Here is an 18,434-nt window from a genome sequence, read left to right as displayed (position 1 = left end):
ATAGTCAGATATGTTTCTAACCTCATCTCCCATGCCACACTTTTTCACAGAGCCAAAACGTTCTCTACAATTCCCACTCCCACACCTCTGCTCATGCAGATTTCACACATAAAATGCCCCCACTGTCCATATCCCACCCAGTCTTTGCAGGGCTTTACGACTCTGCTCCTTGGACACTTGCCATGCCTCTCTCTGTTCCTAGGCACTTGTCCCCTGCTAGACTGGGAACTCCTAGAAGCAGCACCATTTGATTCATCTCTTTGGACCCACCCTCCCCCATGCAGGGCCCCCAGAGAGGCTGGAGTGGATGCTCAGGAAGCACTGTCAGGGGTGTCAGAGCCATCAGCATTTATCCTGGTGCAAGTGAATTCTTCCCTAAAGCAGATGGATGGATAATCACAGCCTGGCTTTAGCAATCTGCTCTGCATTCACCCCTCAGGGTGTGTGAATTGCTGTGAAGTTCTTATGGGGGAAGGGGAGGAACAGAAAGTGACTCTGAAAGGAAGGTTTAAAAGGAGGAGCAAAGGTAGAAAAGCTTTTGTAAAAATCTGGAGCCCTGCCTTTGAGCCATGGAGAGAAGAAGACAGAACCAGGCAGGTGCACTCAGGAGGCCCAGCCCTGTTCTGCCATGACTCTGGACAGGAGGCTTCCCCTCTCTGAACAGAAGATGCATAACCAGATCACCTCCTAGGGCCTCTCCTTTCCAAAATAATAAGATTCTGCATGGCAGTCAAGGGGATTTATGGTATCCCTGGTTAACCCAATCCAGAGGCTATAGGCACTGACTTTGGGTGGTCTCTCTCTCTGATGAGGCCTCTAGAAAGGAAAGTGTTTAGCCAGGAACTGTCCCCCAGAGCCCATTAGCACAGCTGCCCCTGCTAACTCTAGAGGTGATTGCTTGGTGAGGTCCTGCAGGCCCCAAAATGTTTCCAGGCCAAGGGAGATCATGCTGCTGGGTAGACTCCAGGACCAGCTCGAAATTCCTCCCGTGGCATCGAGAAGCAGTGCTAAGACAGTTAGTACCTACAGGACCTTGAAGAGGCCACGAAAACTCCCTGAGCCTCAGTTTCTCCATCCACAAGATGTGAATGATAGATCCAATTCTGCTTGACAGTTGAGATTTTGACATTAAAAAGTCCAGCACAGAGCCTGGCACATGGCAGATGCCTAAGAAATGTTAGGCCTCCTTCTCTATTGGGCCTCAACTTGATAGGAACAAGTCAGACTTTGGACACAGCCCCAGGCAGTTCTGCAGATACCAGGAACCCGGCTTTACCTTCAACAGAAAGACCCCAGCCTCGCCCTGATTCAGTCTTAGCGAAAAGCATCCCAGCAGGACAAGTGGGCATAGGATGCTGACTGCACAGAGGAGCATTGAATGACAAAGGGAGATGAGAAGCTGGATCAGGTGTGGAGGACATGGAACCCCTCTCTGGATGTCAGAGACTGTGAGTCAGGGTGACCCCAGCCAAGGAGCTGTCTTAATTGTCTGGACCGAGCCTCAGACCCTGAGCAGGGCCCAGCTGGCACTTTCCAATGGCAAAGACTGGTGACCCCATGAGAAGGGACATGAGACAGAGTGAAGCTAGAACCCCCAGTTCACAAATGAGGAAACTGAGGCCTACAGTGGAGAAGTGAGCGCTCAGAGGCAGGGCTGGCACTCAAGTTTTCTGAGTCCTTCCTGGGCACCCGCTGCCTACCAGTAGAGGAAACCAGGAGGCAGGATAGGATAATGACTTCGGGCACACAGACCCAAGAATTGAGAAAGAAGAAACCATTGCAAATGTCAAGTCAAACATTGCTCCCCCAGCCACCAGGCACTATGCTCACCTGTGTCGTGCAATGTCTGCTTCTAAACCAGCCAGGTTAGCATCACTGGCTTCAGTCTTAAAAGTTAATCATTATGTTCCTGCCTACTTTTTTTAAGTTCTGGTTTATGTGTTCAGCATGCATGCCTCATCTCAACCTCTGCTGCTTTCTCCACACATTGCTTGCTTCACTGCTGTACTCTTGAATCCTGCCTCAGTACATGAGACATAAAAGACTCCATAAATGCATGTTAGTAGAGGGACAAGTTCATTGATTTATGAGCAGGTTCTGCAGCCAGGCCCTTTGCCGGGTGCTGGGGGCACAGAGATACATCTGAGTGGCTCCCTCATCCTGAAAAGCAACCTCTGTGGCTTAGCTGCTGCCACACATGGCTCCCTTGATTAGAAGCTCTCTGAGAGCCGATAGCCTGCATTACTCAGTTCTGTTCCCCATGGCACAGGTCTAGCTCAGAGCAGGGGCTCAGAGGTCATGGGATTAGGGGAACAGAGAAGCAGACGTTTCGACTCTGCCTTTTGACCCCAAGATATTTTTACCTTGATGAAAAGTCAATAAGCTAGAACTGCTACAACCCTTTGATGTCTGTCTCCATCTCTCTCTGTATCTCTCCTTCTCTGTTTCTGTCACTCTCCTTTCCCCCTTCCCTTCCATCTTTCCTCCCTCTTAATATCTGCCCTAGTTCATAAATTTGCTCACATTTTTTTCATGGGTTAACTTACAAATAAAGACAAGCTCTTAGTCATTTACCCAACATGTGATCATAATGACTGGTGGCAGTAGTCAGCATAAAATGTTGACAGGGGCTAGAAGTCCACAGGGTGGAAATTTTTATTGACTAAAAATTGACCAAAGCTTCAAATCTTCTTGACACTATGTTGATTGGCTCAATATGACCCAGGAAACTTGGGCTTGGTGGAAATAATGGCCATAAAAGAAAAAAATATATATGACACTCTCATAAGTCAATTTTTAAAAAACAAACTGGTAAACCAAGTCTTCGTGGTGAAACAGTGATTGAAATAATTTTAGTAAGACTTAAATGGGAATGGGGAAACTTGAGAAGAAAACTAAACTGAAAAGTAATCAAATGAGTCAATTAACTTTACGGTGCTTGCTTTAAAAAATAATTTTTCCATAAGAATTCATCAGTGTTGATATAATTCTTATTAAACTGTTGATAGCAGCAGAGTCCAATCCCCAGGCTTGCGTTGCAGTGAGGGAGACACGGATGAGTGGCCTTGTTTTACCTGCCTACCATCTCTTATTACTCACTGTGCACACCCAGATGCCTGTGATGGGCTGCCTGGTTCCTCCTGATTTGTAATCATCATTGTCTTACCAGTGATTTTTGTACTTCCAAACGAGTTGAGTTTTTACACTAATCGCTGCCTCTTTAATCAATTAATGAGACTTAAAAGGTCATCTATCATTGGAAATTGCAACTGGAATCACCAAAGCACTACATTGGCCCACAGATGCTAAAGAATTGCATCCTACATTAATAATTGTACTTTGGCTTTAATGAGATTCTTATTAACATATACATTATTAATTAGACCATTAATGCAGATGTCATTTTGAGTCACACCAGGATTCCTGATGGCTCACATGGTTATTAAACCTTGCTAATTTGCACAGTGAATTAATATTATATTAAAGGTTCTCTCCACTGTGTATACTAAATTAAAACGCTTACTTTCAACGTCTCACCCACAGCATCCACGCACACTTGTTAGGGAAAGGAGTAAGAGGGAAGGATTTCCATCCTAAGACCTGAGAGCTTTCTATCTTGCAAATAACTTGGTGTCTGCAAGTAGATAGAGAAGGAGAAGCTTAGGGAGTGGAGAAGAGAGAGGAAATCCCTCCCCCACACCCCACACCACAGAAGGGGCCTACTGTTCTTTAATTAGCAAGGTTTCCTAATGTGTCTAAAATAGAATATTTAAACTTTTTTCTCACTATAAAGTATCGTTTATTTATTGTAAATAATTTAGGAAATACACATAAGCAAAAATGAGAACGTTTTCATTACCCATTCTTTCAGCACTCAGTAATTACCACTCTGAATATTCTCGTGTGTTATTTTAGTCTACTTTCTCTATACTTAGACATCCTTTTACACGAACAAACCAATACTCTATGTACTGTTTTAGAACGTGTCTTTTTAACCTAATATTTCTTGGATACCTTTCCATATCATTTAATGTTCTTCTAGAGCATCATTAATTATCACATTACACATACCAATCTATGTGATTCTTTCCCATGGCTGTGGGATGGTCAGCTTTGTATGTCACCTTGGCTAGGCTACAGTCCCCTAGTTATTCAGTCAAACACTAATTTAGATATTGACATGAAAGCATTTTGTAGATGTGATTAAGGTCCATAATCAGTTGTCTGTAAGTAAGGGAGATTATCCTGGACAATCTGGGTGGGCCTGACTCAAATCTATTGGAAAGCCTTAAGAGCAAAGCTGAGGCTCCTCTGAAGAAGAAGAAATCCTACCTGTGGACTGCAGCTTCAGATGATGCCCAAGAGTCCCAGCCTGCCTTTCCTGCTGGCTGCCTTACAGATTTTGAACTCTCCTAACCAAACCCCACAACTATATGGGCCAATTCCTTACAAGCAAGCAACAAGCAATAAATGAATATATAACCTGCTGGTTGTGTTTCTCTGGTTGATCCCTGATGAATGCAGGCTGCGTAGGATTTTACTACATGGCCCTACCATAATTTATTGAACCAATCCCCCACTGTTGGACATTGGGCTGGATTATCTTGCTGTCAGCTTGGCCACCTCCTGTTTCAGGCTGGAACAGCACTTCCCAGTATGTTGTTTCCTGTGTGGTTCCAGGATGGGGATTACTGATGGGAGAAACCCATGCAAAATTTGGAAGGAAGAAGGAAAAGGGAAGCCACTGCTGTTGGGAGAGAATGCCAGTCAGGCACAGTGGCAGTGTCACCAGGCATGGCAGCTTCAACGCATGCCACAGCTTTGCTGACCACCCCGTGAACTCTCACCCCGTGGATGCACTTTGGTGGCCAGATGCATGCAGTTCCTCAGACTTTCCCACAAGCTCATCCCGCCACCTGCACCTGGCTTCAGACAGAAGTGGTTAGCAATGGTTTCTCCAATGCTTCAACATTCCCTTTCTAGAACCTCACTCTCACTACTACTCCCAGATTTGCATAAGCCCTAACTCCTGTGTTAAACCCTTTATTCCCTTAATACTTATAATAGCTCTGTTTTCCTGAATGAGACCACTAGTGGTTCAGGGGAACTGGTCTTTAAGAATGGGAATGTGAAATTCTTTCACTACTATTATAATTAAGGGCATAAATGTCACCATTGCAAAATCATGGTAGTCCATGGCACAAAGTGGCAAAACATTTCCTTAAGTTATTACCTGTAGTCACCTGAAGTCAGGTATGTGGAAAAAAAGTCAGGTGACCCACTAGCAGAACACTGTTCCGTAGCAGAACAGTGGAAATAGTGTGTAAGGACTGTAGGTTAGTTAGCTACTTCTGACTGTGCTGATGAATTTGAAAAAAGAAAATGATGACCCTGGGCTTAAACTGACCAACTCAAGGCCAGGTAGGAAAAGACAAGGCTTTTCCTTGTCTTTTGATGATGACTGCCCTGAAATAATCCTTTGGTTCAAGGTCACAGAGGTCATTGACCTGACCACATCCTCTAAACAGCAGGCCTGATACAACAATGGACTGGCCTTTTAGAGGCTCATTTATGGCACCTGCCAAGTGACAAACCTTTGCAGGGCTGAGGTAATGTCCTGCAGAATGGGGTATATGCTCTAACTCAGTGACCAATGTCTGCTACTGTTTCTCCCACAGCCAGCATTCATGGGTCCAGGAATCAATGGGAGGAGATAGAAGTAGCTCATACCACAACTACCCTTAATGATTCACAAGCAACATTTTCATTTCTATCATTGTGGCTTTGAGCTCCCTGGTGCAGAAATCTTGATTCCCAAAGGAAAACCACATCCATCAGTGGACCCAACCATAGGTCCACTGAACTAGAAGCTCAGACTGCCACCTGGCCGCTCTGGGGCCCCCGTGCCATTTAACCAAGAGGCAAGGAAGGAGGTACTATGCTCACTGGAGTGATTAGTCCTGATTACCAAAGGGGCAGTAAGCTGCTACTACACAATGAGGACAAAGAGGAGTCTTTCTGGAACCCAGGAGATTTTTCTGGAATGCCTCTTAATACCCCCATGGCTTATGGTAAACATTCATTAAAATAACAGCATGGTCTAATGCCATAGGCTCTTCAGGAATGCAGATGTGTTTCCCACCAGGCAAGGAACCCTTACCAGCCAAGGTGCTTGCTGAGGGCAAAAAAGATTAAGAATGGAAGTGGAAGGAAGTATAGAAGGAAATTTAAATGTTCCAAAAGCTAAGTATACAGGTTCCCCTGCTTTAATGGAGCCCTCATATTGTGAGATATTCAAAATAGCAAGTTTTCCTAGCTGAGGTTTCAAAAATCTTCAAATGACAAAAAGTCAGTTAGGCCACAGCTTTCCCAAACCTTCTGTACTGAGTGAGGAAGTGTCCATCTTTACCCTGTTCAGGGCACATAGCTCTGTCCTCAGAGGTTCAACTGCCAGTTCACACAGCATCAGAAGGCAAATGAGAAAAAGATGCCCCTTTCCCACATGAAGTTTCAAAGAAGCTACATTATTATTATTAATTTTTTGTTTGTTTGCTTTTGAGATAGAGTCTTGCTCTGTCGCCCAGGCTGGAGTGCAGTGGCGTAATCTCGGCTCACTGTAGCCACCGCCTCCTGGGTTCAAGTGGTTCTCCTGCCTCAGCCTCCCAAGTAACTGGGATTACAGGCATATGCCACCACGCCTGGCTGATTTTTGTATTTTTAGTAGAGACGGGGTTTCACCATGTTGGCGAGGCTGGTCTCAAACTCCTAACCTCAGGTAATGCACCTGCCTCGGCCTCCCAGAGTGCTGGGATCACAGGCATGAGCCACCACACCCAGCCCATAATTTTTTTAATAATCATTATTATAACAATCATTTTGTATATATAACACAAAGAAAATTGTAGAACATCAAAGAATACTCGTATATTGAATATTCTTTAAATACTCATTGAGTATTGAATTGTATACTTAATTGTATACATTGAACTGTATACTTAAAATTTCTGCACTGTATGTACATTAAACCAAAATAAAGGATGTTAAATGAAATAGAAATTTTAAACTCATACTCTCTGTAATTAGAACTAGAATACGATTGTTTTAAAATTGCTAAATATGTTGTACAGCACCCCTTTTGTGCCCCACCTCACATCCTCTGGGCAGCCTTTTCTACTCCAGCTGTTTTTGAGACAACCAGCTGTGTGCAAGTGTAACCTGAGAGCAACTCACTCAGTCGCCCCTGTTCCCTCCTCAACCCTCTTGTTTTTGGCTTCAGGGGCTTTTCTGCTGTGGCCACATAGGGCATTCTGACAAATGTGCAAACTTTGAAGTACAAAGGAGTTAACCTCTCACAGGGCAGCAACCTTGGATCAGAGGGGGATTGGCACAAGTGCAGAAATATACCCTTCTTCTGCCCCATGGCAGATGGTTCTGGAAGGTATTCAGCATGGCTCCTCACAGGGTCCCACCAGATGGAGCGCAGGTGTTCAGGGCGGTGTCCAGCTGCATAGCTTGGATTGATTTTTTTTTTTCTTTTTCACTTTTTACAGTTTGTTGGGTGTCAGTTCCCATAAATAAACCACCTACCCACAAACCTTTGTTTTAGCCTCTGCTTTTTAGGGAAATCTAAGCTAAGATGTACATCTTGCTTTCATGAACACAGATTATAATCATTTTAACACTCACTTGCTCCAATATCTCATTTTCCCTAAAACTGGTTGCTAGATTTGACAGATTACAAACCTTAAGTAATTTAAAATACATTTTAATTTCAGGAAGCTATGTTCTCCATTGGCAACCAATATTGGCAAAGTTAAATATGTTCTGAGAGCCACAAAAGTGTTCGGAAATGCCTTTAGTAAATTATTGATGCAACTGTATTGCTAAACATCAATGGGAGAGTTTAGAAAACAATTTAAGGTTTTAGGTCCTCACAAGTTGATGTCCCATCAACAGCATAGCAGTTAATTTCAATTGTAAATTTTCACATACAGTAGTCCAAGTTCATCAAAATGCTTCAAGTTATATGTCATTTAGAAGAATGAAAGGCCATAATATTTTTCAGCATTACAAACCCTTCTCCTAAAAATAATATTCTATTCAAGTTCTATTTAAAAATAATATATACAACTTGATTTTGAAATGTTATATGGGTCATAATCATTCTGATTACAGAATTCACAATTAAAATTGGTCTTCTTACTTTTTTTCTCATATTCTCTTCCTTAAAGAAGTTGGCATCAATGATCTCCAACTTGTTTAACATTAAGAATATATTTTCTTAAATATCATCATTTAATTTTTCTTTAAATAATTTTTAATTCCTCTCATGCTTCCAAATGCATTCTGGTTCCTGTATCTTCTTACTTCTACTACTAATTTTACAGAAAACATGTCAAATTGGAACTAAGAAATGGAATTTAAATGTGGATATTTTTGAGAGTATGTCTCCGGACTGCATTCTACAATCTATATTTTTGTAAACTAGGTCTCTCAATTACAAAAGTTGCTCCTCCTTCAAAAGTAGAAATGAAACAATATGAATCAACACAGTTAGAACAAGACATTATACTTCCATCTGCCAGAAAATTGTCATAAATGTGAATATAACCCATCCTGAAAGTGAAAAAAAAAACAATATTTTCTAATTTTCAAAACAATGAAATTGCTTGCAAAGCAAATGGTGCCCTGAGACATGACACCCTTATGCAGTGTACAACCTGAACGGCTGCACACGAAAGCCCTGTGGGCAATGTATCTTCTTAGCATTTTATGCTCCCCCATAACCTGGCCCCAGCCTACCTTTTCACTGTCCCACTTCACATGCCCTCTGCTCCAGCTAAATAACCATTTGCTATGCCAGGCCTTGCTTGTGCTGTGCTGTTTGCTTTGGATGCCATTCCTGCCCTTCTGCTACATAGTAACATCTTACCCAGTAAACAGCTCCCTCTCTCAAGCCTCCAGAACATTGTTTGCAAGTCATCTGGGCCCATGCTCCTGACCAGACTATGAACTCTCCAATACAGGAAATAGATCTACAGATCTATTCTATCCCAACTTTCTGGGAGTCAAGCCTACTTCACAACAGGCTCAGAAAAGTGGGGTGAATTGAAGAATGACTAGGATCCAGGAAACTCTTTGAGGATCATGGCATTTCTTGGTGGTGGCACTGGCTGCTGTTGGTATGATGACAGGGCTGATTCTCTGAGGACCCTTCACAGGGGGCCCCTGTCCTAGGGAGTAGGGAGGCAGGGAACTATGAGGAATAAACTTTCTTCATCAACTTTCCCTGCAGCTGAGATCTTCTGCAGACCCAGGGCCTTTGGCAACTGCCTCAGCAATTTAGCATTTATTGAGCACCTACAGTGTGCTTGGCTCTGAAATAAACCAGGCAGACTCTGCCCCAAGGAATTCACAATCTGATAAGGAAGACACATGTGGATTTGTGATGACAGCCAAGTGTGTTTGTGTCAAGTGCTTTGCTAAAGGGAAAGTGTGTTAGTCTGGGTTCCCGAGAGAAAGAGAGAGAAAGAGAGTGAGAGATACTATAGAGAACTGGCTTATGCAGTTATGGAGGCTCAGAAGTGCCAAGAATGCTATTGACAAGCTAGAGACTCAGGGGAGCCAATGGTGTAAGTTCCAGTCTGCATTTGAGTCTGAAGGCACATGAGAACCAATGTCCCAGCTCAAAGGCAGAGCAAAATAATCCTTTCTTACTCAGTCTTTTATTCTATTCAAGTTTTCAACAGGTTGGGTGAGGCCCCCTCACACTGGCGAGGGCAACCTTCTTTACTCAGTGTACCAGTTTAAATGTTCATCCATCCAGAAACACCTTCACGGACACACCCAGAAATAATGCTTAACCAAATAACTGGCCACTCCATGGCCCAGTCAAGCTGACACATAAAATGAACCATCACAGAAGGACTATTTGATGCAGGCACACATCAGGCAGCTCCTGGAGAAAGAGAGATGAAAGCTGAGATTAAGATTGAGGAAGAGTTCTTCAGAGGAGAAAGTCTAGGGGAGAAATTCCAGGCAGAGGAGACAGCAGGTACAAATGCAAGATGTGGAAGAGCCTGTCCTTTTGGGAGAACTATGAGTTATTTGGTATAAGTAGGGTGATAGATAGGCCCTTGAGACAGGTACAAGTCAAATCATGCCTGGGAGTTTATACTTTATCCTGAAACCAGTAGGGACCCTTTGGTAGCAGGTAAGCAGCAGAGTGACATGGGCAGATTGGAATTTTAGGAAGATCATCTAGGCATGATCCACATGCCCTGAAGGCTGAGCCAAGCAATATGACCCTGAGGATTCACAAAAAGGAAGAGCAGATGATATGGTTTGGGTATTTGTGCCTTCCAAATCTCATGTTGAAACATAATCCCCAGTGTTGGAGGAAGGGCCGGGTGGGAGGTGATTGGATCATAGGGGTGGATCCCTCATGAATGGTTTAATGCCATCCCTTTGGTGATAAATGAAATTTTGTTCTGTTATTTCACACGAGATCTAGTTGTGTAAAAGTCCGAGACTCTCCTGGCCTTGCTCTCTTGCTCCCACTCTCGCCATGTGACATGTCTGCTCCCACTTCACCTTCCTTCATGACTGTAAGCTTCCTGAGGCCCTCCCCAGAAACTGAGCATATGTTGGTGTCATGCCGGTACAGCCTGCAGAACCGTGAGCTAAATTAACTTCTTGTCTTTATAAATTACCTATCTTAGGTATTCTTTTCTGGTAATGCAAAAAAACGGCCTAACACAGAGGGCATATGGGTCGCCCAGAGATCTTGTTAAGTCACAGTTTCTGATTCAGTAGGTGTGGAATGGGGCCTCAGATTCTGCACTTCCAACAAACCCCCAGAAGATGCTGATACTGCTGGTCTATGAACCACACTTGGAGGTGCAAGGGATGGAAAGCTATTTGCCAACCAAGTCACTGGGGGCTGTTAATTTTTAGATCACCTCCTATACGTCCAGGCTTTCACTCACACAGGGTTGAAGCCATTTTCACTGGGCCCTGCCTGTCCCACCCCTCTCCCATATACACAGAGGAATCAGAGGGTGCCTACATCCTGAGGTGGGAGCAGAGGGTCACTGGTAGATGGACATTGGGTCACAAGGTCATGTGACTCAGGCTGGTGTACAAGCAGCTCCTGGTCCTGCAATAAGCATTAAAGAGATGCATTCATCACATAGCCCTGGCTTCTGGAGTGCTGTGCTTCGCTCTGTGAGAGAGACTATGGTAAACCATAACACATCAGGAGTGGGTGAACAGAATGGGAGAGGATCCAATTCTGGAAGGACACAATGGCTGAGGGATCTGAGGCACCAACCTGGAGCTCAGTGGATCTGGGTCACCTCCAAGTCTCTGAGGGGTGTCACAGGACAAGGGAAACAGACATGATTTGTGATACCCAGTGGCTGAGCTAAGACAAATCGATGGAATGGAACTGCAGCAAGAGACTTGATCTCTCTTCATTGTAAAAAGCAAATTCCAAGAGTCAGAGCTACCCAAATAAAGGATGAGCTACCTTGAATGGTAATGAGCTGCTTGTCACTAGAGGTGTGCAAGACTGTTTTAAATCATAAAAGGTTGAGTGGGATGACCTGTGAGTCCTAACACTCTCTTCTCTATTCATCCATCTCAGGAGACTCTAATCATTCCATTGAGTCCAAACACTCAGCAACGCTGTTGCCTTCAGAGCCAACCCGCCCTCTGTACCAACAGTCAAGTGTTAATCATATTTTTACATTGTCCACTCATAACCTACTACCTATTCCTGGCTGTACCATGCTTCAGAGAAATCCCCACTCTGGGCTAGGAGTCAGGAATCATGTCACCATTTTGCTCTCTGACCTTGGAAATGTTGTGCTTCCTCTCTGAACTTCAGACCTGACATTGAATATCATACCCTGCCTGATCCATCACCAAATATGTCAAGTGAAAGTCCACTCAGTTCACTTAAGTTCTGCTGGTGACCCCAGGGCCTTAAACATAGTCAGTGCTCAATAAATAGTTGATGAATTGGCTTATGCTCAACATAGTGACTGGAACTGTTGAATTGAACTGGACTGAATTGAATTGACAAACATGTATGGTACAGAGCAGCAGAATGTTGGTGCTAGATGAAATTTACAAATCATTTGGCCTCAGCCTCTCTTACCACCTTTCCTTCCTTCCCTATCCTATCCTCATTTTCCACTGAAGGACAAAGGGGATGATGATCACTGTTCTCATTCCTCACAGAAAACACTGTCTGAATCATCTCACCTGTACTAAAGAGTTCTAATTTGTTGTGTTTGTACCAGACCTCTTCCCCAAGCCCCAGACCTGTTTGGCCTCTACCCACCAATACACTTATGATTATTCAACATGTACCACACAATCAATATATCTCACTCCCTTTACACCTGCCCCTGCTGAGCTCCCATAGCAGTGTATGGCACCACCATCCCCCAGTATCTTAGTTGAGAAACCTGGGGTCATCTTGGATTTTCCTGATTCTTTCTTAAAAACTAGGCTGACTCCTGGGAGTGGAGAGCAATGAATGATTCCTGAGTTTATTATTTTCCACCAGTAATAAACTCAATTTTACAAGCTTAGAATAATAATTTGAAGACGACGCAGTGCAGAATTGATCTGAAAGTGCACCTTTCAGCAAAGCACACAAATATTTGCTGAAATAGCCAGATTATAAATTCCACATTCATCATAGTTTCTTCCGGGAGCAGCACCCCCTCCCCATCAGGTTGGCCTTGCTGGCAGCCACCCTGGATCACGCTTTCTTGCCTAGGAGGGGCAGAGTCTACTTGAAGGGCTGTAGGGGAAGTCGCTGAGTGGACTGGAAGTCAGATCTGGCTGCTTCTTTACCCACCTGTGAAAAGCACTCAGGGAGTTGGATCAGAGCATCAGAATGCAGATCCCTGGGCCTCCCTGAATCTGTAGCTGGGACCGTGGAATGTGCGTTTTTAAAACTCTTCCCAAGTGATCCTGATACAGTTGGTTTGCAGGCACCATTGTGAATATTACCTAATTAAACCAGCTCAAGAGGTCTTCCAGTTCCTGTGAGGCTGTGGACAGTCACCCCTGCTCCTATCCAATGCTCAGGATGGGAGTTGGCTCTTAAGTGTGACTGGAGCTGCTGCAAACCACAACTATGTGATGTCCCAGCACAACCTCCTTCTCAGGGTGGTGCCAGCCATGCCAAGGACCAGGTTAAGGAGTGAACTGGTAGGACCACTGTTTGGGGTATTAATTTATATAGGGCACTAGAATATTTCTGAAAATATAACAAAATGTATTTCCTAAAATACTGCACCAAGATAGAACCATGCATGGCTAGAAAGAATTCTCTGCTAACCTGCTTGGTCTGGTAACAGAATGCTAAATTGCTTTCCAAGTCAGGGCTCCTACTAGCAAGCAACAGAAACAGTCCTCTAGCTGGTAACAAGCAGAAGGCAAATTTAGTGAAAGAACAGTGAGGACCTCACAGAATACATGGGACAGATGCAGAACCAGGATTAGAAAATGGACAGGGGCCAGGACCATGGCCAGAAGCTGTCACAGAGCAGAGTACCAAGAACTCCGCTACTGGCCCCAAGTCCTGCTAGCCACAGCTCACATAGCAAATCTGCTTGCACTGGGCACTGAATCCGCCAGCTTCCCTGCTGCCACCATGACCCTTGGAGGCTGGTGCTGCTGCTGCACCAACATGGAGCCTCCACTGTCTGTGTCACTGGAGCAGATGGAAGTGACTGCTTGTGGCCTCACTGCAGAGAGGCTGGAAAGTGAGTGTCCAGCCTTTTCTGCTTCTACTGTGAGAGTCAGGCTCTGCCAAAGCATAAGCTGGGCACTCAGATGCCAGGATACCTCCCAAAGGACAAACGTCCACTCCAGGGAGACCTGCTTACCTACAGAGCTCTGGTCTTACAGAATGGAATAGTCAAGAATGGGGCCAGAAGTAAATATTTCAGGAGAGTTAAAAGAGGATTAATGTCACCATTAGCTATCCCTTCTCTTTAGATAAATGTCAAGGCTTTCATTTTGAAGCTGAGTCAAGCTGTTAGCCTGCCTGGAGGGACATCTCCATGTCTCAGTTAGAGCCTGGCCATTTCCCAATCACGAGGTCTATCAGGTCAGGCCAGGAAGGAGAGTTAGACCCTGAGATTCAGGGGAGTCGAAGCTGATATCCATGGAATGTGTCTTAGTGACCCTCTATAATTGTGGTAACATAGCTTGGGAGTAGAGTAGCCTGCATTCTGGGCAATGCTCATTGCAATGGTATGATCTGTGGGAAGAAACAGAAATGCTCTGAAGTGGAGAAAGGAGGAGAATATAATCACATATGCTTTCATTTGTGCCACATGCTTGCCCACCCCAGGAGGGTACCCTGGGACTGGGGATGACCCTGTTGCATGGTCCTCTGCCCTCCCCCACCTTATGGACTTTCATTTATCCATGGCTAATCATTCTACAGACAAAATTACCAAGGCCCAGAGAAGGTCCTCTGTCTGCCTGAACACAGAAATTGCAGGAATGCAGGCAGAATCAGGCTGCACCCTTTCTTAAGATCAAGATCAGCTTGGATTCCAAGGGGCCTATACAGTCAGCTTCTGCTAAAGAACCTAACATGCCAGTGACTCACAGTGAACATTTATTTCTGGCTCACATCTATATCTGCTGTGGTCAGCTTTGGCTTTGACCCACACCACCTTCATTTCAAGGCCTAGACTAGATGAAAACACCTTATTTTGGTCCCATGGTAGAAAGGAAAGAGCAGTCATGGAAATGTGTGACGGCTCTTGGAGCTTCTGCTCAGAACTGGCTGTGTGGCCAAACCTGATGTCAATGGGGTGGAGAAATTATACGATCTCCTCACAAGACGGGCAGGAAATAGTGGGAAGCAATAGCACAATCCACCGCAGAGCCGTCCTTGGGAAGCCGCCACAGTGGCCCCTCCAGCGTCTGCTGCTCCTGAGCCACTTGTCCTCCAGGTTCAGCCCCCAGCTGTCCCATGCCTCCTGCTCCTTCCGCTCTTTTCATAGAGTTTGACCCAACAGTCCTAGTCCCATCTTTGAGATGTGGAGACTGAGGGCCATGGAGGAGACACAGGTCACCAAACTCCTCCCTAATGCCCTTCCCTGGGCAAGTGGCTCCATGTCAACCTCCATCTTCTTCCTTGCATCCCCTGAGTCCCTCAGAAATACCTCTCTGTGGACCATCGGCTGCATGCTGGCTATGAAACTATATGCTTCTCACTGAGTCTTCCAACCACTCTGTGTGGTCAGTAATATCGATTATGCCCATTTCACAGATGAGGAAACTGAAGCTTCCAGTGTAAATGACTTGCCCAGGGCCATACACAGAGATGGTGCGAACCAGGTTTGCCCAACTCCAAAACATCCCACCACTGCCCCTCACACTGACTCGAATCCCTTCCTCCCCAGCCCCTGCCTGCATTCATGGCCACCCAAGGTGTCATCCGCGGTCGAGATATCACAGCCACAGGACTGTCTCCCTCCCCACCTGCTCTAACCTTTAATTCAGACCCACCAAGCCAGCCCTTCAGCTCCCATTGCCAGCTGCAGAAATGAGGATAAATGCGGCTGTCAGTGGCTTCCTGCCTCTTTGTTTTTTAATTTACTTAGAGTTGGGCCACAGAGATGGCAGGAGAGGAAGCAGATGGCTCAGCATGACAGATGGGATCCTATCCAGTGACACAAGGACAAGGTGAGGAGAAAGCGTGATCAAAAGAAAGCGCAGCCCCAGTGTAAGGGTGCACTGCTTGAGCTCCCGTGCCAGGATGGCAGCACTGCAGCCGGCCTGCCAGCCTCCGGGGCACAGACTGGCACCTCTCAGGACTGGGGCTCCAGACCTTCAGCCAACAGTAGGGACCCTGAGGCTGGGAGAGTGACTGCAACCTGCCTGGAGTCACCCAGTCAGCCATTCACAGAGCTGGGACTAGAAGCCAGGACTGGGTTTGAAGAGGCCAGCTCCTGTCCCACCTCTGTCCAACCTCCTGAGGAGGATGGCAGGTGAGGGAGTCGATACCTCATGGAATTTTACACTTGGGCCTCACCTGGCACCCCAACCTGGGTATGTCCTGCAGGGAGCATGTCACTGTACACAGGCATGGCTGCACTCGGATGGGAGAGGAGCCGAGAGATGAAAGGCCCTTTTGTTCTTGCGCACACTCGGTAGACCCAGGCAGGCAAAGGTAGGTCCTGCAGAATTCCAGAGCGGGGGCTGGACCAGGCTGCAGAGCCCCAGTGCAAGAAAGTGATAATTTGGAGTTTCCAGGGAGAATCCTAGGAGGAGGTGAGAGGAGGGGGAAGAAAGGGGCTCTGGAGGCTGAGAGGCTGCAATAGCCAAGTGCAAGTTTTACTCTATTTGGGGGAAAGTCTGCTTGTTTTTGTGAAAAGAATGAAAAGGGCTGTAGGAAAGAAACAGCACTGGTGAGATAAAGAGATGATTCAGAAAGGGAACTCACTCAGAGCCAAAGGTGAGCACGGGAAAGTCCTCTGGGGATTTACAGTGATCTTGGGGAACACTGACTTTTCCTTGGAATGAAAATCGGGGGTTTAAGTCCATCTTATCATAAAAGGCTGCATTGGAGATATAGTATCATGAAAGCCATTTTGTAGGAGAGCGAGGAAGGTGGAGATGGCAAAACTGCTACAAGCATCAAGAGGGGAAGGATCTAAGGAAGCTCACTTGAAGGGCATGAGGACCAGGCCCCCATCCCAGCCCTTCCTGTCCATGACCATGTGTGATCCTCATGGTGGCCTTGGAGTGAGGAGACTATTGTCACTCCCAGTTACATATGAGGAAAGGGACTCAGAGAGAAGTGGCCTGCCCAAGGCCACCCAGTGTATAAGAGGAGGATCCAAGATTTGAACCCAACTCTATCCAACCCTAAAAGTTCACTGTTTCTTCTCATGAAACCTGCTTCCACTTAGACATGCTAAGCTTGAAGGCAGGGTAAGGTCTTTGTCCTCACTGACAGTAGCTTTTCTTACCTGCCCCCATGTGAGCCACATAATATACTTGGCATCTCTAGAAATCACAAGGCTAAGCTCCTGGGGGTGAAACAGGTGCCGTACACCCAAAGCAGCAGCCCTAACCCTAAGAACCCAAGAGATAGGAGCATTTCAAGCCGATTTCTGATGGGCCCTGGCTCCCTGTTACAGAGTAGGAGCCCAGGCTCTGCAGTCTGACCCAGGGGGTGCGGAGATGAACAAGGCAGGAGCCTGTTCTCCAGGCACCTACAAGGCAGGATCTTCGCAGGAAACATAAGTCCATTCAAAGAAGACACTTGAAAGAAGGGACCACTACAGAGGTGTAAGCAGGATGTTGCGGCACCCAGACACTAGCAACAGTGGGAGCCACTGACACCCCTAGGCCTGAAGGGGCTAAGAGAAGGAATGCTGATTTTTTTTTTTTTTTTTTTTTTTTGAGACAGAGTCTCACTCTGTTGCCCAGGCTGGAGTGTAGTGGTGCGATCTCAGCTTATTGCAACCTCCAACTCCCGGGTTCAAGCGATTCTCCTGCCTCAGCCTCCCGAGTAGCTGGGATTATAGGCGCCCCGCCACAACTCCTGGCTAATTTTTGTATTTTTAGTAGAGACAGGTTTCACCATGTTGGTCAGGCTGGTCTCGAACGCCTGACCTCGTGATCTGCCTGCCACGGCCTCCCAAAGTGCTGGGATTACAGGCGTGAGCCACCACGCCTGGCCTGGAATGCTGTTCTTAAGAGCCTAGTGAGGCAGGGCCCAGTGGCTCACGCCTGTAATCCCAGCACTTTGGGAGCTTGATGCAGGTGGATCACTTGAGGCCAGGAGTTTGAGATTAGCCTGGCAAAGATGGCAAAACTCGGTCTCTACTGAAAATACAAAAGTTAGCCAGGCATGGTGTCACACACCTGTAATTCCAGCTACTTAGGAGGCCGAGGCATGAGAATCACTTGAACCTGGGAGGTGAAGGTTGTGGCTGCCTGGCACACCATGGTCACAGAAGGACCCAGACCCTGCCATGGCATGATCCTAAAGCAAGAAGGGAGCAGGGAAGAGCTACCCTGACTGTTCCTTCTCTCCTTCTCTGATCACCCAAGTGCCTCCCATGGGCTGAACCCAAACTAATGCCTGAAGGCAAAGGAGCCTAGATGATACCATCCATGTGGGTTAGCCCCCCAGAGACAGAACAGGGTGGAGAAAGTCGGAGGATGGCCCTGGAAGGGATTACAAATAGAGAAGAACCAGCCCACCCTGAAATGTGGCTATCAGATTTTTCCAATAAGTACCTCCTGATCAGGGCTTGACAAGTCCACTCTTACTTTTAGGTTAGATGTTAGACATGATAACCCTATAATTAGGGACAGGCAGATTTTCCTTACTGCTTCTTCCCTTTCATAAAGTTGTTGCTTTCATGATTGACCCT

This window comes from Macaca nemestrina, chromosome 14 (assembly GCF_043159975.1).
Source record: "Macaca nemestrina isolate mMacNem1 chromosome 14, mMacNem.hap1, whole genome shotgun sequence".
Taxonomy (NCBI): Eukaryota; Metazoa; Chordata; class Mammalia; order Primates; family Cercopithecidae; genus Macaca; species Macaca nemestrina.
Note: the sequence above shows the minus strand (reverse complement) of the source record.